Below are 27,759 nucleotides of genomic sequence, written 5' to 3' on the forward strand. Positions count from 1 at the left end.
GCTTTTACAAAGTTTTTTCAATAGTACAAAGGTCATATTAAGTGAGAAGTAAAGAAGAACATTTAGCATGTTGACTTGTCCGTGGATGGTTCGGGAGGTTGTAAAATGCTTTCGTGAGCAGCTTAAAAGTTAAAATTTCTAGCTAGAGTGTCGTCAATTCCTTTGGCGCAAATATTGAATCATTGATTTGTCTGTCAGGTATGTTAAGGCACTTCCTTCCTTCTTTTGACAAGATCTAATGTGAAATGAATACGCTATTTCATAATGAATCTACTCCTAGCAACTAAGGTTGTCCATGTTGTTCTTTCCGTACAAAGTTATTCGAAGAAAGTATATATGATTCGTAAGTCCTAGTGAAGTTCATATTGAGGGTATGTATGTCCATAATGTTCTTACATCACTCCGAAAGGTTTAGAACGTGATCCCATGAGTCGAGCATGCATTATATATATATGTATCTATTTTACTCTACCGAGCCGCGCTATAGACGGCCGGGTATGGCACCTATTGTGCAACCATTGATCAGTTGGGTCTTACTGAGCTCCACGTGGCCGGGTATGTTTTTACCGAGCCTTATGATGGCCGGGTACGTTTTTACCGAGTCCTCTTTGAGGCCGGGTACGATATGATGATGATGATGCCCACAGAGGCGAATGTTTTTAAAAGTTTATGTATATATATGTATTATGCATTTCATGTCAGTAGCCCCCAGAGGCACTCAGATGTTACAGGTTGTAGCTCCTCTATCTCTCTTTACATTACTGTTCTTGTTTATGCTTTCCTACCTTACATACTCGGTACTTTATTTGTACTCACGTCCCTTTTTGCCTGGGGATGCTGCGTTTCATGCCCGCAGGTCCCGATTGATAGGTTGACAGTCCTCCTATTAGGCTATCAGCTCAGCGAAGGTGTTGGTGTGCTCCATTTGCTTCAGAGTTGCTTGTTTGGTTAGTATGATTTAGACGTGTATTGTTTGGTATGGCGGGACTCTATCCCGACCTTTATGACATTTGTGTACTCTTAGAGGCTTGTAGACATATGTCTTGTACGTGAAAGATTGTACGGCCTTGTCGGCCTATGTTTTGATTTTATAAAGGATCATGTTGGCCTATTAGGCCCGTATGTCACGTGTATATAATGATGTAATAAGAAAGATATGTTACGTTGGTACTCGGTTGAGTAAGGTACCGGGTGCCCCTCGCGGCCCATCGGTTTGGGTCGTGACAAAAGTGGTATCAGAGCAGTTCTGTCCTAGGGAGTCTACAAGCTGTGTCTAGTAGAGTCTTGTTTATGGGTGTGTCGTGCACCACACTTATAAGTAGGAGGCTACAGGGCATTTAGGATTGTCACTCTTTCTTCTTACTCTAGATCGTGTGGTAGAGCCCACTTATAAGAATTCAAGTACCGAGCTTCTATTTTTATTCGTAATAAGACGATGCCTACGTTCAGAAAGATGATCGATAAGAGATATAGCCGTGGAAGTGTTGAATTAGAGGAACTCGACTTTGTATCATGCTTATGATAAGTAAATATGAGGTCTTCAGCAGATCATGTGCGTATTGAAAGGTGTAAGCCTCTTGATAAGGAGCCTTAAGGAAAGAATGCCTATCCACCTTTATGGTGGAAGACAATGAGAGATTAAAAAGATAAATACAAGTTTCAACAAGCAAAAGAAGCAAGATGAAGAAGAGTACGAGGCGCCCAATTAATGAAGGTTAACAACGTTTATAATTTAGGCAGAGGTATATAAGTTTTTTTTTGAGTTATATTCAACAGTAACANGTGGATGGTTCGGGAGGTTGTAAAATGCTTTCGTGAGCAGCTTAAAAGTTAAAATTTCTAGCTAGAGTGTCGTCAATTCCTTTGGCGCAAATATTGAATCATTGATTTGTCTGTCAGGTATGTTAAGGCACTTCCTTCCTTCTTTTGGCATGATCTAATGTGAAATGAATACGCTATTTCATAATGAATCTACTCCTAGCAACTAAGGTTGTCCATGTTGTTCTATCCGTACAAAGTTATTCGAAGAAAGTATGTATGATCCGTAAGTCCTAGTGAAGTTCATATTGAGGGTATGTATGTCCATAATGTTCTTACGTCACTCCGAAAGGTTTAGAACGTGATCCCATGAGTCGAGCATGCATTATATATATATATATGTATCTATTTTACTCTACCGAGTCGCGCTATAGACGGCCGGGTATGGCACCTATTGTGCAACCACTGATCAGTTGGGTTTTACCGAGCTCCACGTGGCCGGGTATGATTTTACCGAGCCTTATGATGGCCGGGTACGTTTTTACCGAGTCCTCTTTGAGGCCGGGTACGATATGATGATGATGATGCCCACAGAGGCGAATATTTTTAAAAGTTTATGTATATATATGTATTATGCATTTCATGTCAGTAGCCCTCAGAGGCACTCAGATGTTACAGGTTGTAGCTCCTCTATCTCTCTTTACATTACTGTTCTTGTTTATGCTTTCCTACCTTACATACTCGGTACTTTATTTGTACTGACGCCCTTTTTGCCTGGGGACGCTGCGTTTCATGCCCGCAGGTCCCGATTGATAGGTTGACAGTCCTCCTATTAGGCTATCAGCTCAGCGAAGGTGTTGGTGTGCTCCATTTGCTTCAGAGTTGCTTGTTTGGTTAGTATGATTTAGACGTATATTGTTTGGTATGGCGGGACTCTATCCCGACCTTTATGACATTTGTGTACTCTTAGAGGCTTGTAGACATATGTCTTGTACGTGAAAGATTGTACGGCCTTGTCGGCCTATGTTTTGATTTTATAAAGGATCATGTTGGCCTATTAGGCCCGTATGTCACGTGTATATAATGATGTAATAAGAAAGATACGTTACGTTGGTACTCGGTTGAGTAAGGTACCGGGTGCCCGTCGCGGCCCATCGGTTTGGGTCAAGTACCAATATAACATATCTTTCTTATCATACTATCATGGGTAAATGAGCTATAAAACCCGTCATGAGATAACGAGAATAAAACATAAGGGAATACTCAACATATGATGACCCAACATGATATATAAACTTATATATGTGACATACGGGCGTATAAGGTCGACATGACCATTTGTAAACTCATAACATAGGCCGACAAGGCCATACAAGTATCCATACACCTGACATCTGTCTACAAGCCTCTAAGAGTAGATAAACTCATAAAGGTCGGGACAGTGCCCCGCCATACCAATCAATACCTATCCAAAGCATACTGACCAAATAAGCAACTCCGGAGCAAGTGGAGTGCACCAACACTTCCGCTGAGCTGATAGTCTACTTGGAGGACTATCAATCTATCAATCGGGACCTGCGGGCATGAAATGCAGCGTACCCAGGCAAAAGGGACATCAGTACGAATAAAGTACTGAGTATGTAAGGCAGGAAAGCATAAACAAGAACAATAATGTAAAGAGAGATAGAGGAGATACAACCTGTAACATCTGAGTGCCTCTAGGGGCTACTGATATGAAATGCATAATACATATATATACATAAACTTTTAAAAACATTTGCCTCTGTGGGAATCATCATCATCATATCGTACCCGGCCTCAAAGAGGACTCGGTAAAAACGTACCCGGCCATCATAAGGCTCGGTAGAATCATACCCGGCCACGTGGAGCTCGGTAAACCCAACTGATCAGTGGTTGCACAATAGGTGCCGTACCCGGCCGACTATAGCGCGTCTCGGTAGAGTAAAATAGATACTATATATAATGCATGCTAGACTCATGAAATCACATTTTAAACCTTTTGTCGATACGAAGTCGGAGTAGAGAAATACTCGTATTTTTGCGAGACTGCGCAGGCTGGTAGGTGACAAGTAGGTGCATCACCTACTTGCCAAAAGGAGAGGCCTCAATTAAGTCGGCCAAGAGGGTACTTTTAAGGGATAATTAACTCATTTATTTCACTCATATTTCATACCATTAAAACCAGAGTGATCCCCTGCAACTCCTCCCCAAAAATCCCACACAAACCCTAGGTTATTTCGGATGTTATGATGTGATTCTAGTGCCGAAAACCCCGGCAGCTTGCTAGTTTCTCTTTCTCCTTCATGTAGCTGCGTTGGGGGAATGATTTTTGATGGAGAAGGACTAGGTTTCGTGGTTCTACTCAGTCCAAGGTGCGTTTATGATTCTCCTTCCATTATCTATGCTTGTACGAGTTGTAACTCGACCGTAAAGACTAGACCTAGCGAGTTTCGAATGAGTACTATGTTGTTTGTTGTTGCATCACTGTTGGCTGGTTGTGAACTTATTTTTAAGTTGAATTGATGGCTGTTTTTAGGATAAGAGGATTAATTATGTACTGTTGGTTGTGTTTCTCAATTTGAAAGAAAAGACAAGTCGAAATATGTTTTAGTAAACCGAAGAATCAGTTTTGAGTTGTTGAACTTGTGAGACTGTTTTGTGGGCTGTTTCGTGTTGCTGTTGGGTTGTCTATTTTGCTAATGTTTTTATGGAGTTTGGGACGAGAAATATTATGGAGAAACACCACATAATGGCAGGGTGGTTGGCTGGTCGTTCGTCGTTACATTTTTTTAGGTTGTTGGACACTACTTTGGTTGTCGTTTTATGTATGAAGTGATTAGGCTGTATAGGCTGTTTTGTGGTATATTGTGATGGAGATAAGGTTGGAATATGGTGCATACATGTTGTTATTGTTGTGTTCTTACTGTTGTTGGTATATGGTATTGGAGGATGGCCTTGTTATAGGGGAGATGCTGCCAAAATTTACGTAAACAAGCTACTAGTTTAAGTTGCGGACTTAGCCTTTACTCAACACTGATTTTGAATCTCCTCATGCTGTGGTAGATTAAATTGAGTTGTTTGAAGAATTGCTTGGAAGGCATTAAGGACTCAACAGAGTTAAGGTATGTTAAGGCACTTCTTTCTTTCTTTTGGCATGATCTAAAATTCACTTTTGTCACGACCCAAACCGATGGGCCGCGACGGGCACCCGGTACCTTACTCAACCGAGTACCAACGTAACATATCTTTCTTATTACATCTTCCTATACACGTGACATACTGGCCTAATAAGCCAACAAATATAATGCTCCAAAATCTTGAGTGTGTCCATAATGTCACCAACTCGGGATCATTGATCAAATAATTCCTTTCGTTCCTTCTTAGCTTTCTTCAATGTAAGCTATTACCTTTCCCGGTATTTCTTACCCCTTGTTGCGTTCATACTTTGCTTATCTTAGCTCCCACGCAAGCCGAAATTTTCGTACAACTCATATGATCTTCGAATATTTCTTTTGATTTTTACTTCCCGTTCACTAGCCGTGGTAGATTCCTCTTTCTTATGGAGGACGTACAATGTTGTTGTAAAACTGTTGTTACAAGACCATTTCCTCTTTAGGTCACTGTGCTTAGGTTGAAGCCTTCTTCCTCATTTCCTCAGCTAGTCCTTCACTGTAGTACTTAGGGAGGATCCTCTGACTCTTGTAAAGATGCGAGCTTATTATATCGTATTCTCGATAGAATTTTTGATGTTCGTGCTCAGTTGTAGTTATCCTTAGTTACTTACCTCCACACTCGTCTACTCGTATGGCTGCTTCTGAACTGAAGTTTTGAAACTATCTTTTATTTCCGTAACACTCATACGGTACCTTTAACTACTCCGACTCTTGTTTGAATACATCTCAAGTAATATAATGATATTCTCCGAGGATGAATTCTCCATGATGCTGACTATTAAATCACTCTAGCTAGAAATTTTAACTTTTAAGCTGCTCACGAAAGTTTTTACAACCTCCCGAACCATCCACGGACAAGTCAACATGCTAAATGTTCTTCTTTACTGGATGGACAAAAGTCACAAAGTATGAGATGAGATTAGGTCGCCGTTCTTAAGACGAACGGTAATGAAGTAGCATTGAAGGACTGAGATTTGTACCTAAAGGATAGGAAACAAAAGTAATTGGGAGCTTGGTAAGCGTACCTTAGTAAAGGTAGGTTGAAGGGAAAATTATGGTATAGTATAACCCATGTAAATGCAGTAAAGTCATGTGAATGGGTAACCAGATATATGAAATAAGATATGGCCATATTCACAAGTTCTACAAAATATCGAGCAAAGGACTTTAGTATACCCATAGAGGCCCAGAGAGGTATCCTATTATGCCTTGTATATACAAAGTAAGGCCTAGAGATTGACTAAAAGATAAAAGGAAAAAGGAAAGATGAAATGCATAAGTGCACCTACAAAGCCAAGGTCATACAGGCCGCATGACAAGAGGTAACAGAAGTTGCAAGATTAGGAAGATTTCGACCACAGGTCATGATATGAGCAAAAAGACTAAAGGGGGAATACCCTAGACTTTGAACTTATTCATAGAACAGTTGCCTAGATGGCAAAAGGACTACTAAAGTGTTCGCAAGAGCTATGGAATACAAGAACGATAAGCGCATCAGTCAACATTCGAGGACGAATGTTTCAAAGGGGGGAATGATGTTATACCCCATATTTTCGTACATGAAAATACGCCATAAATAAATTAACCAGAGCCCAGAAGCGAGATATCACGTCCCGCAATACTACATTACGACGATGTTGCACCCTGAAGTATTGTACGTTAAAATTTCGTTTTTAGTTAACCGATGTAAGACTCAGGGATGAGATCATCTTGACATCAATGTACTTACGCTATTTATAGAAAGCAATAAATAAGTGTTATGAAGAATAAGAGGATACACAAATTAAAGAATACGAGTTTCGTTGAAAGTGGTCAATTTGAAATAAAATACGGGTCGAGCGATAATACCCGATAATTATACCATGTAAGATACCATATGACCACGGTAGTATAATAAAGTATATATGAAGTATTTTAAAAATAAGTAGAATTTTAAGTAATTTGTGGTAATTTTTAAATTATGCGGATAATTAGTTAATTACCGGGTAACGGAACATTACCTAATTAATTGAGGATATGTATTGAATAAGCATGAGGTGGCAACCCCTCCATTCAAATCCAATGACTTATGAATTAGAATGGAAAGGTGTCGAATTCTTCATTTTTTATATATAGCCGCCTTTGCCCCTTCCCTTAAATCGTTCCATTTTTTGTATTTCTGTCTAATTCCACTTTCCAATTTTAACGTTGCTTTCCTAAATCAGCCAATTCCACTTTTTCCCATTTTCTCATTTTCTTGATTTATAGATCACAATCCAAAAGCATCTGGGATTGTAATATAGTAGAAAAATTTCATGGTTTCTCCAATTTCAAATTCAAAGGCTAAAATACACTGACTTTACAAAGTTTTTCAATAGTACAAAGGTCATATTAAGTGAGAAGTAAAGAAGAACATTTAGCATGTTGTCTTGTCCGTGGATGGTTCGGAGGTTGAAAATTGCTTTCGTGAGCAGCTTAAAAGTTAAAATTTCTAGCTAGAGTGTCGTCAATTCCTTTGGCGCAAATATTGAATCATTGATTTGTCTGTCAGGTATGTTAAGGCACTTCCTTCCTTCTTTTGGCATGATCTAATGTGAAATGAATACGCTATTTCATAATGAATCTACTCCTAGCAACTAAGGTTGTCCATGTTGTTCTTTCCGTACAAAGTTATTCGAAGAAAGTATGTATGATCCGTAAGTCCTAGTGAAGTTCATATTGAGGGTATGTATGTCCATAATGTTCTTACGTCACTCCGAAAGGTTTAGAATGTGATCCCATGAGTCGAGCATGCATTATATATATGTATCTATTTTACTCTACCGAGCCGCGCTATAGACGGCCGGGTATGGCACCAATTGTGCAACCACTGATCAGTTGGGTTTTACCGAGCTCCACGTGGCCGGGTATGATTTTACCGAGCCTTATGATGGCCGGGTACGTTTTTACCGAGTCCTCTTTGAGGCCGGGTACGATATGATGATGATGATGCCCACAGAGGCGAATGTTTTTAAAAGTTTATGTATATATATGTATTATGCATTTCATGTCAGTAGCCCCCAGAGGCACTCAGATGTTATAGGTTGTAGCTCCTCTATCTCTCTTTACATTACTGTTCTTGCTTATGCTTTCCTACCTTACATACTCGGTACTTTATTTGTACTGACGTCCCTTTTTGCCTGGGGACGCTGCGTTTCATGCCCGCAGGTCCCGATTGATAGGTTGACAGTCCTCCTATTAGGCTATCAGCTCAGCGAAGGTGTTGGTGTGCTCCATTTGCTTCGGAGTTGCTTGTTTGGTTAGTATGATTTAGACGTGTATTGTTTGGTATGGCGGGACTCTATCCCGACCTTTATGACATTTGTGTACTCTTAGAGGCTTGTAGACATATGTCTTGTACGTGAAAGATTGTACGGCCATGTCGTCCTATGTTTTGATTTTATAAAGGATCATGTTGGCCTATTAGGCCCGTATGTCACGTGTATATAATGATGTAATAAGAAAGATACGTTACGTTGGTACTCGGTTGAGTAAGGTACCGGGTGCCCGTCGCGGCCCATCGGTTTGGGTCGTGACGTAAATACCCAGCCTTGATGGGCCTTCAATACTTCTAACATGGTATACTTAGGCCTTCAATGAAGAACCAAACGACCACAGGTTCATAGGGAAGCCCAGACCCCTTTCAATGAGCCACAGCACCAAGTGTTGCACCACTTGGAACAACCGGTATAGAACACAATACATGATAGGGAAGTAGAGTATTAGGGACAGTTTTGGAGGTTGAGGAAATGACTAGAACCTAGCCCTAGTGTGTCAGAGTTCACAAGGGCCTCAATTGGACCCCGAGCAGTGCTCACACTAGGGAGGCCAACAATAGAACCTAGATAGCCTTGGCTGTTAGCCGGCTAAGAATAGGAATTTAGAATGCCAAAGTAAAAAGTAAGGAGGGTAGACAGAGATCATTGAACTGAGCATACAACACAAATGGTCAAGCAAGCCAGTAGGTTCAGCAAGGTTCACATAGCAAAGTATCACATAATTAACTATCATAGGAATTAGGAGAAGAAACAGGTTTGCAAGCATACATAGGTTGCACTAGTGGACATCTAAGGGTCTAAGTTAAGTTAAGTCTAACCTAATGCCATATTAATCAACACTTGAACACAATGGAGGGATACACATATTGATAACCACAGAAAGGAAAGAATAGCAGATGAACCAAGGCATACTGGAAACATGTTAGCATAAGAGTCCTAGAAAATAGAGTGTTTGTCTTTTAGAAATCCAGGATAGTATGAAACAAGTTTAAAGCAGACTCTAGGGAAGCATTAAAGAGCATTCCAATATACACAGGACTTAGTACCAAAAGGTTCATTCGAGTAAAAAGGGGTTTTCATAGAGTTAGGGTAGTCTAAACACAATATATGCAGAAATTGGCAACTTAATAGCATACAACCACAATAGTCAGGCTCATATTGGAATGGGCTGCTATTGAAGTCCAAAAACATGTTAAGATGTTACAGGGTACAGAACCAATCTCAGGAGATAAGAGATCACAGAGTGCAGGTCATGGTGAAGCATAATACAAACAATAGACTGTTCTCATGCGTACAACAAACACAAAATGACATTAAAATTGAACATTATCATAATTGAATCATGCTCATACAAGTTCAAATACATACGCAGAAAGAAGGAAAGAAATTAAGCATTGCAAGGGTTTAAACACTAACCAGTAGCAGAATCAAAAGAGTGAAGAGAGTAATAGAAAAAACCCCAAATCCCCGATGCTTCAGAGTTCACAAGAGCCTCGAGAATGGGCTCCGAGCAGTGCTTGCACCGGAGGAGGTGGTTTAATTATTTAGAGAGTGTTCGAGTGTGCCAGTGAGTGAGTAAGAGATGAGAGTAGTGAAAACAAAAAGAAGGATTCGAAGATTCAAATCTTGTTAAGGGGGTTTCATGAGAGGGGTTTATGTAGTAGCATATTTCATACATAAAATAGGGAACACGATAAAAATTAAACACGGAATAAGGAAAAATATGCCAGAATCAATTAGAATCAATTTTAGGGCAAATAGCACATAGAATAAGGAAGTTTAGCAAATTAAACAAAGAATAAGAAAAAATAACATGCAATAATCAAATAGCACCCAAAAATAGGTCGAACAGTGAATAAGGAAAAATAGCATACAAAATCAAATAGAGTCAGTCTTATGGCAAATAAAAAAAATAGGGAAATACAGTGGGTTAAACAAAATAAGGAAAATATGAGTCAAACACGAGAAAGGGAAGAATATCAATCGAAAATCAGTAAAGAATAAGGGAAAATCTCAAACCCTAGTTGAGACTGACGACTTGAATCAGAACAAAAATGCAACGACTGTTCAATATAACATGTATAGAGAGAAAGATCGTCCAGATCTTCACAGAATCAAAGTAAATCAGCCCGCTTTTGAGAAGTAGTTCTTGCCAAAATAGGGCAAGAACTAAGTAATACCATAAATATACGTATAATGATAGAGTATCGCAAAAGAGGCAAGTGGATCATGGATTGATTCCATATTTGAGTCGGAATCGGAAAGGCTTAGGGGTTACAGCGGCTAGGGTTTGATAGAGAATAAGAGAGGTGAGAGGGTGATGAAGGCGGCGGGAAAAGGGGAAATGCTATTAGGGTTAGGGGGTAGGTAGTTAAAAAGGGGTAGGGTTATTGTGGGCCGTTGATCTTTGAGATCAACGGCCAGGATTTTAAAAGAACTAGGGCGGGTTAATTAAACTTGTATGGGTAGTGGGTTGCTGGTGTTGGGCTTGGGGTAATTGGGCTAAGGTTTGGGGTAATTGGGTTGTGGTCTGAGTAGTTTTGGGTCCGAAAATAGGTAAGAACTTAAGCTATTATTTAAATACCCCAAAATTTATCAAGATAATTTATCAAAAATGCTTAATAAATGAATAAAAATATTATTTATGCACTGAAATACTAAAAATAATAAATTTGTATTATAAAAATATAAATTTGCTAATAATATAAAATAAAGAGCCTTTATGTATGAATATAGGCCATTATTGCAAAAATAGATAAATAGCTTAAAAATGCTAATGTAATTATATGGAATGAAATAAAATATTTGAAACGTATATTATATGTGCAAAATAATTATTTTAGGTAACTAAGTTATCACAAAATAATTTAAAGGGATAGTTACTAAATTTTATATAATTTAAATGCGAGAAAATTAATTTAAAGCTCTAAAAATTATGGAAAATGCTTGCATAAATTTTGTAAAATAAATAATGATGCAAATTGATGTTTTCGAAAGTATATATACTATTGAAAAAAATATGTGGACAAAATTGGGTATCAACAGCTGCCCCTCTTTACCCGGGAATGATGGAAGAGTTGTCGGGTAAAGAAAATGATGACCAATTCTGGCCAAATAGAATGAGGAATAATGTGATTTAAAAAAATGGGGGTCGAACCCTGGTTCCTGAGTTGCCTACATATCCTTGATGTTACAGGAATCAGGCCGTGTATAGTTCTGGATCCAACGGTGAACGAAACCGATGTAGTTGTTTTAGGAATGGACGTATGTTTTGGAAAATGTTCTTTTGGGAAGGATAACATTGGATGGATTTATGCAAAGTCATGAATGTGAATTTAAGACGTTATAGATGTATCACAGGGGAAATATCTGAACGGTCATAGAGTAAAAGGTGGGTGATTACTAGTGGTTGGTTACGTTTGAAACAATTGCAGGATGTGAACATTATGAACGGAAATCGGAGCGTAGATTGCTCCCGTTTGAAGAACGGTTACTACCTGGATTACCTGCAAAACTTAAAACACGATTCATGCAAATATATATGGATTATTACAAGAATTTAAACATGATGCAAATTCCATTTGGACCATTAAGGTTGTCATTGGACGGTGAGGATGATGTCCTTAGACCATGACGTCCTGGGCCATGAATCGTGAGATAAAGGACTCGTAGGCCATGAAATGGTGTCCTCAGGCTATGATAATCATTCCTCTGAACCATGATGCCTTTGAATAATGATGTAATATTGAGAGATCCTCAGGCCATAGAATGGTGTCCTCCGGCTATGAGGAAGATGCCTTCGGACTATGAAGCCTTTGGATAGAATGGTAGTATTACAGACCATGAAATGCAAGAATATGATGCTTGGTCATATGTGAAGCTTAGTCTTGTGTAAGATTAGGGGAGTTCTTAGCGCCGGGTGAGTAGAGGATAGTGAATAGCGTAAAGGAGATAGCATTTGGTCTTATGCGGGAAAAGGGAGCGATTAGCCTCATGCAAGAAGAGGAGACAGTGCTTGGTCTCATGCAAATAAGGGAGGCAGTGCTTAGCTTCATGCCGGAAGAGGAGACAATGCTTTGTCTCGATGCAAGGAAAGGCAGTGCTTAGCCTTATGCAATTAGGGAGGCAATGCTTAGCCTCATGCAGGAAGAGGAGACAATGCTTAGTCTCGATGTAAGGAAAGGCAGTGCTTAGCCTTATGCAATTGGGGAGGTAGCGCTTAGCCTTATGCAGGAGGAGGAGACAATGCTTAGTCTCGATGCAAGAAAAGACAGTGCTTAGCCTTATGCAATTGGGGAGGCAATGCTTAGCCTCATGCAAGAAGGAGACAATGCTTAGTCTCGATGCAAGGAAAGGCAGGGCTTAGCCTTATCAATGCTTAGCCTCATAAAGGAGGAGGAGACAATGCTTAGTCTCATGCAGGGAAAGGTAGTGCTTAGCCTTATGCAATTAGGGCGGCAATGCTTAGCCTCATGTAGGAGGAGGAGACAATGCTTAGTCTCGATGCAAGGAAAGACAGTGCTTAGCCTTATGCAATTGGGGAGGGAATGCTTAGCCTCAAGCAAGAAGGAAACAAATGAAAAAAGTGAAGTATATTTAGATGAAGATGCTCGTGCTAGATAATTTGTTGTATTGGAGGCAGTGTCTTAATGTATCTGCGAATATCGTTGTCTTATTGTTCCTGCATTCAAAAAAAATTGTGAGTTCTATGGGGGAAGGTTGGTTCACACTTTTGTCTTCTGCCTTGCATGTGCTCCTGTCTTGAGATCCTGCTTGATTTATCTTGGGTAACATCTAGCTACCATAGAAATAAAGTTTTTGAAAAATATGCATGCCTTTGATAAATATAGTTGTTTAAAATATAGTAGTACACGATATCATGTAAGGGAAATGAACCAATGACTATGACATATTTTAGAGACATCGGGACCTCCTTGCTTTAGAATTTTGAGGGTCCTCCTCAAAATTCTGCCCCAGTTTGAAAGCAATTCTCTGGCTGTTCTGCGTATGAAGAAAACGGCTGGACTTGCTTCAGAATTTTGAGGATCCTCCTCAAAATACCGCCCCAGTTTCTGACCATGGCAAAATGAAGATTTTATTAATATGTGACCGAACCCACAGGGCTGCCTACATATCCCCTCTTAAACGGGAATCAAGTCAAGCATAGTTTAGTTACATCAAATGAAGAAATGTAAACAATCCTAAACATAGTATCTCTTGACTACATCTGAGTTGAAAGGTTTTGGCCAAATTTCTCCGTCCATTTTTGCAAGTATGAGTGCTCCTCCTGTTGGTACTCGATGAACCATGTAAGGACCTTGCCAGTTGGGTGAAAACTTCCCTTTGGCTTCATCCTGATATGGGAAGATTCGTTTTAGCACTAACTACCGCTGGTGTGAATTGTCTAGGCCTGACCCTTTTGTTGAAAGCTTTGGACATTCTATTCTGGTAAAGTTGACCGTGACACACCGCATTCATTCTTTTTCGATCAATGAGAGCCAGTTGTTCATAACGACTTTATATCTATTCTGCATCACAGAGTTCGGCCTCTTGTATGATTCTCAAAGAAGGAATTTCTACTTCGGCGGGAATGACGGCTTCAGTACCATAGACCAGCAAGTAAGGAGTTTCCCCGATTGATGTGCGAACGGTGGTATGATTCTTGCGCCATTGTTTGTGATTATATACCATCTTCCTTAATATCTTCTTGATATTCTTGTTGGCAGCTTCTACGGCTCCATTCATTTGCGGCCTATATGCTTTTTGGAATTCTTATGATTGATCTTGAATGTTTCACACATGGTCTTCATCAGATCACTATTGAGATTGGTGGCATTGTCGGTGATGATTGACTCTGGTACTCCGAACCGACAAATAATGCGATCCTGAACAAAGTGCGTGACAACCTTCTTAGTTACAGCATTGTAAGATACGACTTCAACCCATTTTGTGAAATAGTCTATGGCCACCAGAATAAATCTATGCCCGTTTGAAGCAGCGGGTTCGATTGGACCGATGACATCCATGCTCCAAGCGGAGAAAGGCCAGGGTGCGCTTGTTACGTTGAGTTCATGGGGCGGTACTCATATTAGATTAGCATGTAGTTGGCATTGATGGAACTTTTGGACATACCTGATGCAGTCTGTTTCCATAGTCATCCAAAAATATCCTGCTCTTAATATCTTCTTAGCTAGGACGAAGCCATTCATATGTGGTCCGCAGGTTTTGGCATGTATATCTTCGAGCAATTTGGATGCTTCCTTAGCGTTTAACAAACCCAGATTCGGAGTCCTCCTGTACAAAATTACTCCACTTTGGAAGAAGTGGTTGGATAACCTTCGGACTGTGCGTTTCTGAGTATAACTTTCATGCTCCGGGTATTCTCCTTTTGCTAGATATCCTTTGACGTCGTGGAACCATGGATTTCCATCGATTTCTTCTTCAACACGAGCACAATAAGCCAGCTTATTTTGGATTCCCACCGGGATAGGGTCGATAAAATTCTTGTCTGGGTGTTGTATCTTGGAAGATAAAGCAGCCAATGCATCAGCGAACTCATTCTGAATCCTCGGAACATGTTTGAATTCTATCTTCGTAAATCTCTTCATCAACTCTTGTACTTAGTGCAAGTATGGCAATATCTTGGTATTCTTTGTAGCCCATTCTCCTAGAACCTGATGTACCAAGAGATGCGAATCTCTAATTACCAGTGCTTCCTCTTCTTCTGACTCATAGATAACTTCGGCCGGTTGGAAAGTCTGCTCCAAGCGGGGTATTGGCTGCTCCAATGGGTAGTAAGGACCGCGCCATGGTGGCGACCAGTCGTTGAACTCTTTCAAGGTATACTCATACCCCAATCCGAAGGTGGTGCCATGTTTCTTGATCTTGATGGGCTTAGTGATTCCTTGGAGATTCTTGCCAAGTCCCTTGCCAGGTTCATATCCGCTCCAGTTTAGTATGCTTTCAATTTTGTTGTCCCGCCATTTATCCTTATCAACGGCGTTGACTCGCTCGATGTGGTGGTAAGTTTCCCTGCCTATCCTCCTTCTGCCTCCTATTGCTGGGATAGTCTGGCGACTGTATATGGGATTGCTACCGTCGCCGTGAATGATCACCTCTTGGTGGTTCCACTCAAACTTCACCACCTGAGGTAGTGTTGACGCTACAGCCCCAATGGCATGAATCCACGGTCGTCCCAACAACAAATTGTAAGATGCTGACACGTCTATTACTTGAAAGTCAACATCGAACCAAGTAGGCCCCATTTGCAAACACAAGCTAATTTCCCCAATGGTGGACCTTTGAGAACCGTCGGAAGCTTTGACGTTGATGGCCCCGTCCTTGATCTCATGCAGCCCCTTTCCTAATGTCCAGAGTGTTACCAGCGGACAAATGTTGAGGCTGGACCTTCCGTCTATCAGGATCCTGATGATAAAATAATCTTCGCACTGCACGGTGATGTGCAATGCCTTGTTGTGACTCAACCCTTCTGGCGGCAGCTCATCTTCATGAAAAGTGATCTTGTCACTTTCCAATACCTGGCCTACCATGTTTGCCATCTCTCTGCTGGTGATATTACTTGGTACATATGCCTCGCTCAGCACTCTTAACAAGGCATTCTTATGTGCATCGGAACTTTGTAGCAAGGCGAGGATAGAAATCTGTGCCGGTGTTTTGTTCAGCTGATCAATGACTGAGTATTCTTTGGCTTGTATCTTTCTCCAGAGATCGTCGGCACCAGTTTCAGTGATGGTTGGCCAACTAGAGGCCTGCTTGCTTGACTCAGCCAGATGTTCCGTGGTGTAAACTCTACCAGTTCTTGTCATACCTTGTGCCGCAACGGCTTCCCCGAACTTGACCTTCCCCTTTCTTCTAGCTTTGGCTGTGTAGTCCCATGGTATAGCCTTTGTATGGAACGGTTTTATGTCTGACATTGCCACTGGAATTGGTGTGGCTATCTTTACCCCGAACGGAGCAGGCCCCTTAGGCGGTAAAACTATAACATCGAAGGGTGTAGGCGCGTTTGTTGGTGACATAAACTCAACTTCAGTCGGTGCTGGCGTCTTTGCAAAGGATGGTGCTTCAAACTCGAGTGGCATGGACATGTTTACCTCGGCGTCCCCAAAAGGCTGAATCTGGACCACAATCAAATTAAGGGTGACTACTGGCTTCTTTGGATCGTCGCCTTCTGTGATTAAACCAATTGATCCCTTGAGGTCCCAGTCATCCTCTATCTCGATCATGTGAATGATCTTGTTATCAATCAAAGTCTGGATCTTATCCTTCAAAGAGCGGCATTCATCAATGGTATGTCCTTTCATGCCGGAATGGTATACACAATATTTATTTGGATTGACCCACTAAGAAGGGTTTTCAGGTGTTATAGCAGGGATAGGGGTGACATAACCAGCAGCTTTGAGCCTTTCGTACAGCTGGTCAATTGGTTCAGCAATGGCGGTATACTGTTTGGGAGGTCTGCGGTCAAAATTTTGTCGAGGTCTAGGGAAGTTTTGACGTGGGGGAGGTGATTAATAGTGGGATGGTTGGGTGTTGTAGTCTTGGTAAACATGTGCTGGTTAGGAGTATTTGGGTAAAGTGGGCTGATATGCGGGAGGTGATTGATAAGTGAGTGGTGAAGTTTGGTAAGAGGGTGAGGGTGCTTGGTAATTTGGAGTAGGCTGATATGTGATTGAAGGTATTGGGTAGGTTTGGTATTTGATAGGGGATTTGGTCCTCTGTGCAACCATTACAGCACCTACGTCCCTTTTCTTAGATGTACCACCAGATTGTGAAGCCTTATTGGTATCCTGCAATGCTTCAAAGTTCGTAACCATACCACTCTTGATGCCTTCCTTGATCCTTTCTCCTAGCTTTATGATATCAGAAAATTTATGATTCTCGATTAGCATCAGCCTCTCATAATAATGTGGGTCTTGGGCCCGAACGAAGAATTTGTTCATTTGCTCTTCTTCCAAAGCAGGCCTAACCTTAGCAGCTTCTGATCTCCATCGAGTAGCATACTCACGGAAGGTCTCTGTGGGTTTCTTCTTCAAGTTTTGAATATAGAACACATCTGGTGCATTCTCTGTGTTGAACCTGAATCTGTCCATAAAATCAGACGCCATGCTTACCCAGCTTGACCACTTCTTCGGATCCTGGCTAATGTACCAAGATAAAGCGTCTCCCTTCAGGCTCCTCATGAAAAGCTTCATGCGGATTTTCTCGTCTCTTCCTACTCCGACCAGCTTGTCACAGTATGTTCTCAAGTGAACCCTTGGATCCCCTGTACCATCAAACATCTCGAACTTGGGAGGTTTGTACCCCTCGGGCAGTTCGACATCGGGCTGTATGCAAAGATCTTCATAGTTTAGCCCCTCAATTCCCTTACTACCTTCAACGCCTTGAATTCTGCTAGTCAACTTCTTAAGCTCTTCGGCCAGATTTCTGATGAGCAAGTCCTTACCCTCGGACTCGGGTGTGCTTGAGATGGGCTGGGTGGAGTGTGGCACAGTCTCCACGTAGATAGGGGTATTATGTTGGGTGTGGCAGTGGTCATTTGTGGAGTTCTGGAGTTCTGGGATGAGCAGTGGGGTGTTATTTGAGGTGTGGCAAGTATTGCAGTGGTGATGAGGAGCGGGATGGTTTTGTTGCTTTGGGATGTTTTGTGGAAGTACAGGATTCTGAGTATTTGGGAAAGTAACCTCTGGAGTGGTGAGGGAAAATGACAGATTTGCTAGATTCCGGACTTGATCAAGTTCTTCCTGAAACTTCAACAGCTTTTGTTCTAATTGGGTTGCATTCTCCTTGGGGACCAGAGTACCACGAGTGACCTACCCGTTCAGCTAAGTTGTTCGAATCTTCCATTTTTTCTTTGTTTTTGTGTCTGAGAGGACTGGGAGGAGGAGTAGGTGGAGGGCCCCAGGATCTCGTAAAATATGATGACGTTGCCAGAGTTCACGAACTAACCTTTGGGGAGGGGAGTAAACAAAAAGTAAAAACAAAAGGTAACAAGTCAGTAAGGATTAAAAAAATGTTGCAATATTTAAACACATAGTGCTGAAATATAAAGCGCGTCCTAATTTTGGGGACCTCGTTGTGCCCGAGGTAGGCCTAGCGACAAGTTAATTTTGGAGAACTTAGAATGCTAAATGCCTCATTTTATTGATAAAGATAGACGAATCCCAAAACGACACTAAATAATAAGAAAATAAAAAGTCACCAATGGCCATTGGCCTTATTACATCTCATAAAGCGAAAAATGAAAATTCCTATCTATTTGGTCCCGGAGGGACCTTCCCCAGACTCGGCATTGTTGACTCCATCGAACAGCTCTCCCAGCTCGCGCAGTCCTAGTAGCAAGTAGGCTCTGGCCAGATGTCCGCCTTCATTTCCTTCAGCAATCCGGCAATGATTTTGTTGTTGGGTTGAATTTCCAAAAGAGAAGGTAGGTTTCCCAGGTATTTCCGGACAAGAGTCTGATCACTGGAATGAAGATCCTTCCACCAGCTTAGCAATTTTGGGTGGATGTGGGTGACCATGCCGAATCTAGGGACTTCGTGCCTCATATTTCTGCAAGACAAAAGGTTAGGGCCTTACCCCCACCAGACTCGACTATTTAATATCAACAATTGGCATAAAAGTATTTTAGTTCTCCAAATAAATGCACAAAACATGGTAGTGTCCGTTTGGGTTTTGGGAAAACCCAGTGGACTTTGGACAAGGCTATCTTAAAGAGTCATTATGCGGACAACATAACTGACTCGGCTAGGTTTGACTTTGATGCATGAACAATAAAATAGAGTAAGGTTTCTATGGGGTATTAGACTGGTACCCTTGAGCGGACAACTCAAGAGGGAAAGGCGCGGAACCGTCGACTAAACCGTTGATCGACTGGTTTTACCGCAAATATGCCTTTGCCGAATTTAGGGGCTGATAATATCGGAAGGGCACAATCACTCATTATAAGCATTGCTATGGTATTTTGTTTGGCACGAGTGGAATATGATGCTGAAAACATGCTTATGCAATAATTAAAACAAGTTGTCACGTATTTGCACGTTCATAAAATAATAATTACAATAATTTAAAGCAGTAATAAAGGAATGCAGCAAAGGAAGGCAGTAAAGGAAGGCAGTAAAAGAAATAAGAGAAAGAAATAAAAGACAAGTTAGTTTTGTAATAGAAGAAGGAATTAAATGCTTAAAGGGATTAAACAAATAAAGGCGTATAAGAAATGTAAAGTCACAATAATAGTTTGAAATGGTAAAAGCCTAAAAGAATATCTCCAGCAGAGTCGCCATGCTGTCGCGCCCCCTTTTTCTCGCGAAATCGGGTTTATGACATTTGGGAAGACAACTCGTTCCCTTTTGGGAATTGGGTTTAAAGGAATTGGATAGTCTTCACCTAATGATTTAAGTGCATTAGGACACTAAGAAGGGTTTTTGTTTGGATAACCAGAGATTGGGTAAGGGCTTGAAATTATTCCAAGGGGAAGGTGTTAGGCACCCCTCAGAATCCACTAGTGTGGTTCCCGGCCAAGCTATTGTTGTGACTTTAAGTACAAATAATACATAAGCAAGTAAGACTTTGAAATAAGAGGGGATTTCACATAATGGTTGCAAATTGATGAAGTTAAAAGAAACGGAAGGAAAGCTGAATTTTGAGAAAAATAATTTGAAATTTGAAAATAAACAATGAAATAAACAAGTAAAAGAGAGGGGGGGTCCTAGGTTTATAAATAATATGGATCACCCCACACAACACCCGGTAACAACTTATACACGTGGTGTTGTCGCGTGGTCATCATATCCATATCTACCCTTTCCCACTCCGTTAAGGTATTAAAGCGTGGAATAGTCTCGTTTTCTTATTGCATGCTATTACCCGCCCAAATCCTATCAGTCCCGGAGGCATTTAGGACTACTAATCCTAAAGGGAAGGGATGTTGGGATTTTATAGTTTCAATTGTAAAAATACTAAGGCGACAAGCAAGAACACATATAACAAGCATGGGGAAAGCACATAAACAAATAAGGCTCAAACAGGCCTCCTTAGATCAAAGAAAAGCATATAGTTTAGCTTGTCTTGCACGTACTTATTAAGGTCTGATTAAACTTAAAAGCTGGGGCAGGCTGATTTATCACATATTTCCAGATAAGAAGTCCGAATTAGGCTTGCCTGCTGGTAGTAATTGATAGAGACTGATGCAGTTTATAACTTTTACCCTAAGGCTTGCCTAAGTGTTAGACGGAACCTATAGGCATGATATCTACTGATTTCAGAAACAAAGAGGTAAGTTGATTGCAGATTGATTTAGGAAAAGGTTGCCAGTTTTGACAAAAGGAGTATGAGTTCTGCAATTGATAATGCATTACTACTGACAGTTTAAACTTACAAACGAGTGAGGCGATTCAGATTTGAATTAGAACCCCTATAGGCATGCTTTCTATGTGTTTGTCAACTTAAAACGTTGTTATAGACATAGAAGAGTACAAAAATTCTATAACATGATATCTAAGCGTGACGTGATATCTGATTACATTTTTTCAGTTATTAGGACCTACAGATAAGTTTGCCTAGTGAAAAGAGGGTATGCAAGAATCAAAAAGGACCTATAGGCATATTTTCTACATGCGTGTGCAGAAGCTATAGACATAATATCTACATGAAAGTGCAGGATCCCTATCGACATGGTAGCTAAATGAGATGCAGAAGTTCTTATAGACATGGTAGCTAAATGAGATGCAGAAATCTTATAGACATGGTAGCTAAATGAGATGCGAAAATCTTATAGGCATGGTAACTATGTAAAAAAAACATAAGTCTTATGGGCATGGTAACTACATAAAAAATGCAGGAATCTTATAGGCATGGTAACTACATGAAAATGCAGAAGTCTTAGAGGCATGGTAACTATATGAAAAATGCAGAAATTAGAGATTCCTATAGGCAAGTTATCTACCCATGTACATGCATGGTTACCCCTCCCTTTTCACTAATCATCCCAAAAAGTTTATTACAAAGTTATTACAGTCCAAAGAAAATAAAGAAAATACATCAGAAAAATTGAAAATTACAACCAAGGAGAGCCTGATTCAGACTTCATGTCTGAAATATGAAGTAAACCAACTCCAAAGATCAGATTTCAAAGCCTTTCTCTCATTTGGGGGTGTGTCAGAGTTCCCTAAGAGCCTCACATGAACTCCGGGCAGTGCTTACACCCCAAATACATTACCAGACTAGGACGTAGTGCAGTGTGGAAGAGCCAGCCCTCAAGTGTCCAAGTTCAGAGGGAACTCAGGGTCCCAAGGCAAGGCTCACAAGAGGGGGGCAGAACTTAGGAACTAAGAGAGGGTGCAAGTGCAGGATTCTGAAAGGGGAAAGGGGAAAGGGAAACAATTCACATTGATACACATAGGGGTATGGGGAATGGGGAGATAGTAAAGGAAAAGCAAAGACATGCTGGTGGGGCATACTCAGCAATGAGGAATGTTGGCGTACCCCATAAGCCTATTAGAAGGGGATAGGGAGCAAGGGTTCATAGCAGAAACAAACAGAAAAGATTAACATGCTAGTTCAAATAGTTAACTTTGCAGAAGTAGTAAAGTAGGCAGGGACACAAAAAGCTGTAAATAAACACATTGTGATGATGCTGAAACTTAAATTAGAACACACCAATTTCAAAGGAAACAAACAAAGCGAAAGTGCAGTAGTCTTGTGAAAGCCACAGAATAGACAAGAAGAGAGTGCTAGTAAGAGTTCAGAAGAGATTGTAAAGTAGTAGTGGAGGATTGTTAATCGTCTGAAGTGTGAAAGAAAAGTAATGTATTAATAGTGCAGAAAGCAGGCAGAAATAAGGTAAGAAAATAGTTTGAAAACTGATTGTCAATCAATTACACAAGGCTTCCCTTAATTAAGGGATTCAGATTCAAACGGGTAAAACCAATTAAGGAAAGAAATTAATCAAACACATTGTGCAAAGTAGTAAATTAGGGGCAAATACATAAAGGCTATTTAAGGACAAGGTCTTTGAAATACACGGTTGTACAATTTAAGGAAAGAAAATCAATCAACAGCCAAGAAATCTGAGGCCAGAGATTTTGTACGAATGAACCAAGTTAGAAAGATGGGAAAGATTTTAACTAGGAAAATCAGCAACAAATCAATTAGACCTATTTAAAAGGAATTCTGAATCAATCACAAGTTTGAAAACCTTTTTTGAAGAAAGATACATCACATATAAAAGCATACAGACACGTTAAACATGAAGGAAACTTTGTCATGCCCTTGTAAAAAGCAGTAGAAAGAATCCAGTGTAGAAGAGTTTAGCAAAAGGTTCAACATTATATGAAAACAAAGGTGTAAACTCAGTTTAGAGACTCAAAGTTAATCTGACAGAGTTAGGGGTTTCGAAATGAAACCCTAGTTCAAGCAAACTATAAGGCAAGGATGAGAGGGCAGGCAATTGAATAAAAATCATGTTCAGAAGTTTCAGAAAAGGACGGGCTTTTTCAACAACAGAACCTATGAAGAATATGATAGCAAAGTAACATGCAATCACAGTAGAAGGATTCAAAGAACATAATCGCAAATACTGATACGAACAGTAGAAAAAAATGCTTAGAAGAAACTTAAACAGGGCTCAGTAGAAGGAAAACCGAGAAACTTAAAAACTTAGCAGGAAAATACAGTAGAAGAACACAAGAACACCAAAAAAGTATAGCAGAAAAGCATATAGGAAAACACAGTAAGATAAACATATAAGAACATGGTAAAAATACAGTAGAGAAGTCTACAAGACCATAGTATAGGAAAACACAGTAAGAGAAGCATACAAAAGATGATACGAGAACACAGCAGAGGCAAACACACAAATAACAAAGAAGAAAAATCATAAAACACTTAAACACTTTCCAGAAAACCCTAAATCGGAAAAGAAGGGTGTTGAAAGTAATTTTTCAAAATAAAAGTTAGGGAAATCGTTTGAAAACTCAAGTAAAGCATAGATACACAACAGATCTAAAAAGAATCGGAGAAAAACCTCGAAGGGTTAGGGTTTCAGAAGAACCCTAGAATGAGAAAGGCTTTGAAAAGGTCATTGACCTGAGTCGGAGAAGTTAGAATCAGGCTCAGAAGACCAGGATACGCCGGAGCAAGGCCGGAGATGGTCGTGAAACCTCGAGCCGACAAAGGTCTGGATGAAAACCTTCGAGGTCAGACCTCGAATCTTCAGGTACCAGGCACATAGGAGTAATAGGAGGTGAGTATAGGACTCCCATGGCCTGAGAAGCCATGATTTTCGGTGGGTTTCACGGTGGAGGTGGTAGGAGACGATTAGGGTTCCAGGAAGGTTCGAGAGAGTTTGGGAGAAGGGGGTGTTTAGAAGGCTGATTAAGTGAAATAATTTTAGGGTTAGGGGGTTTGGAAATTAAAAAAGGAAGGGGGAATTGTGGTCGTTGATCAAAATGATCAACGGCCTGGATCAAAAAAGGGGAGCCGGGCGGGTTTTTAATTGGGTCATGGGCGGGTAAATTTAGGATTTGGTCTGGTCCAATTGGGATTGAAATTGGGTTAGCTGGGGTGGTCGATTTGGGCTACAATTGAAATAAAATAGGGCTAGATTTTAAATAGCCACTTTTTCCCTATTTTATTTTATAAAAATAGTAAAATGATTTCTGAAAACAAATTAAAGGTGCTAAATTAATTAACAATACATAAATATTAAACTAAAAATACTGGAGTCAATTTTATAATTATAAACATAATTAATTCGTAAAATAGGCAAATATTGCAATTATATGCAATTTAGCTTTAAAAAAATACTAAATAAATTTGTAAAAAATGTGTAAAAATCACCTTAGCTATATTTTGGGATAAATATGAGAATAATATAAATTATTCACCAAAATGATAATTTGAGGAATAATTATTGATTTTTATACTGCTAAAATAAGGCAATAGATCGATTTAAAAACCTTTTAAAAATTAGAAAAAATACTAAAACATTTGGACACACTTATATATGCATATATATGTTATTTTGAAAGTAGTTTGCATATAAAAAATATACAGAAAAAAATTGGGTATCAACAACTCCGAAGGCACACTTTGCAGGATTCAATTTCAGATTGTACCTTCGAAGCCGATTAAAGAATTTCCTCAAGTCTGCTATACGATCTGTGCTTCTTCTGGATTTGATGATGATGTGATCCACGTACACCTCTATTTCCTTGTGAATCATGTCATGGAAAATGGTTGTCATGGCTCTTATGTAAGTGGCTCCAGCATTCTTCAGGCCAAACGGCATCATTGTAGAGCAATACATCCCCCACAGAGTGATAAAGGTTGTCTTTTCTACATCTTCTTCATCCATCTAGATTTGATGATACCCAGCAAAGCAATCCACAATGTTGCGCCCCCTTTTTCCCTCTTTGCATCGGAAAATCGGGTTTATGACATTTTGGGCATAGGACAACTCATTCCTTTTGGGAACTGGGTTTTGCATTTGAAGAGTCGCCACCTAATGATTTAAGGTGCATTTGGACACCTACAAGGTTCACTTCTAAGTTTGTTTGATAACCAGAGATAGGGTAAGGGCTTGAAATTATCCTAAGGGGAAGGTGTTAGGCACCCCTCAGGATCCACTAGTGTGGTTCCCGGCCAGATATTTTTTTGTAAATTTGTGCAATTTAGCAAATAGACGATTATAGGCTCAAATAGTAGGGGATTTAAGTTTAAACACATAAGAGTTTGAATGAGCAATTATTAAAAAGCGGATTTTGAAAAGAAGTTGCAAATGAAAAGAAAAGGGGTCCTAGGTTTATTTATAATATGGATCACATCAATGCAATACCTGGTAATCACTCCTCAAAAGAGGGGCTACACGTGGTATTAGCGCACCGGTCATATTATCCATATCTACCCTTCCCACCCCGTCAAGGTATTAAAGCGCGGATTGGTCTCGACCTCTATTGCATGCTATTACCCGTCCCATTCCTATCAGTCCCGGAGGAGTTAGGACTACTATTCCTATAAGAGGGAGGATTTTAGGCTGACTCTTGGGTTTTAAAGGTAAAAAAAAAGACTAAGGCGACATTCAAAACACACAGGACTGCATATCAGAGGAGACATGTAAAACAAAGAAGAGGCTCGGATATACCTCCTCAAGTAAAGCACATAAATAGCATGACTTTAAAACACATTCAGGGCCAGAATTTGAAGTACTAAGACAGGGGAGTTTCAGCTGTTGAAGCAGACTAATTTATTACATAACTCAGATAAGAATTCCAAATCAGGCCTGCTTGCTGGTTGTAGCAATTGCTAATTAAACAAAGACGGTTTCAATTTTATCGTTATTACCTAAGGCTTGCCTAAGTGTGCATTAATGAGACCCTATGAGCATGATGTCTATTACTGATTCAAAAATGGCAAAGCAGTAATAAATCTTTAAACGGACAAGTTGGATCCTATAGGCATGCTTTCTAAACCGTATTAATAAAAGGAGAGTAGGTTGCTTAAGACTGGTTCAGAACAGTATCGAACTGATTTTAAACTAGACTGGTTCCAGATCCTATAGGCATGATCTCTACTATTGCTGATTTTTAAATTCCTATAGACATGATATCTAGTCGAACATGAAACAAAGCAGGCAGGATTTACTTGAGATTCCTATAGGCATGATTTCTATATTGATATTTAACCCTATAGGCATGACACCTAGTTTAGAACCTGATTTTAGCTTATGGACATGATGTATGATTGTAACCATTAGACCCTATTGGCATGATTTCTAAGTGTGGAATTAAAATATGCAGAATTTGAAGGAGGATCCTATAGACAAGATATCTAGATGTAGAATAAAAAATGCAGAATTTGAAATAGATCCTATAGGCAGGACATCTAGGTGTGGAATAAAACATGCAGCATTTAAAGTAGATCCTATAGGCATGTTATCTAAATGTAGAATTAAAAACATGCGGAATTTAAAACAGGTCCTATAGGCATATTATCTACCCTTCTAATAGCTAAACATGCATAGTTACCCATCCCTTTCCACTAGCCAAACCCAATATCTGTTTACAAATTATTACAGACCAATTGCTGAATTACATCAAAAATATGTAAAATTAGAAGTTACAACCATAGGAAGCCTGATTCTAACTTCCTCTCTGAGTTATGGAACAAAACACCTCAAATGCCACTTGTTTCAAAGCCTTTCTCAGACTTGAGTGTGTCAAAGTTCCCTAAGGGTCTCAAGGGACCCCGGGCAGTGCTTACACCCAAGTTTGCATAACCAGATAGAGATGAGTGCAGTGTGGAAGGGACAACCTTTATGTGTCCAAGTTCAGAGGGAGCTCATGGGTCCCAAGGCAAGGCTCACACAAGAGGGGAAGAACCTAAGTCTAAGAGTATAGTGGAAGTGCAGGGACAGAGATCTGTTTAAAACTGGGTTGAGAATAGTAAATGGTAAGGGTAATTGGAAAACAGTAGTAGTAAAGCTAACACTACACAGAATCAGCATTTTTGCACAAGAGGTCAGGGGTTTGGGAATACATTGCAGGGAGCATATGACCCTAGGAGGGGTCAGGTTTGGTCATGCACAGCAATAGATGGTGCTGGTATGCCCAATAAACCAGCCAAAGAACACAACAGATAGATGGGATATGAAGCATATGACCCCAAGGAGGATCAGATTTGGGTCATGCACAGCAATGTCTAATGCTGACATGCCCTCAAACCAACCAGAGAATACACGCACATATGGGATATGGGGGTTTGGGATTCATGAGTCATAATCACATAATCAAATCACTGACAGAGTATTTATACATAAAGGAACACATTAATTTACAGCATGCTTAGTGATGAAACTTGATTAAACATAAGCAGAAAACAGACAAGAGTGAAGGAAATAGTAAAGAGACATGTTGTTGTTGATGCTGGAAAATTAACTAGGACATACCAGTACGAAGCGAATGCAGAAAGGAAAAGGTAAACAAATTTCCACAGCCTAGCTTTGGCTTTCAGCCGGCTAGACAAAGCAGCAAGCACAAGTGGTAAAAGAGAAAAGAGAGAGAGTTTTGAGTGAAGTGTGTGTTCTGAACTCAGATGGATTGTTCCGTTCGTGTGTTCGTTCGTGTTTGAAAGAAGAGGAGTGCAAGGTATTTATAGCTTTTTAAAAACAAGTGAAGGAGAGGTAATAAGCAAAGTTTTAATACAAATATGGAAACAATCAACAGTCAGAATCAATTATACAAGTGATTCCCTTTAATTAAGGAATCACTATTTAACGGGTAGTAACAGATTCAAATAAGGAAAGAGATCAGTTTAGAGACAGACTGATTATTGCCATAAAAGGAGTAGTACAAGCATTAAGTAAGTAATCAAGTCTAAGTACAGAAATATGCTTATATTGGAAAAGATTCAGTAAGGCAAAATATCACAGTAAAGGAAAAAGAATCAATCAATTCCAAACAGGCGAGTGAAATTAGGGTTCATAAAGGAAAAGCTTT

The sequence above is a fragment of the Nicotiana attenuata genome, chromosome 6, assembly GCF_001879085.1.
Source record: "Nicotiana attenuata strain UT chromosome 6, NIATTr2, whole genome shotgun sequence".
Lineage (NCBI taxonomy): Eukaryota > Viridiplantae > Streptophyta > Magnoliopsida > Solanales > Solanaceae > Nicotiana > Nicotiana attenuata.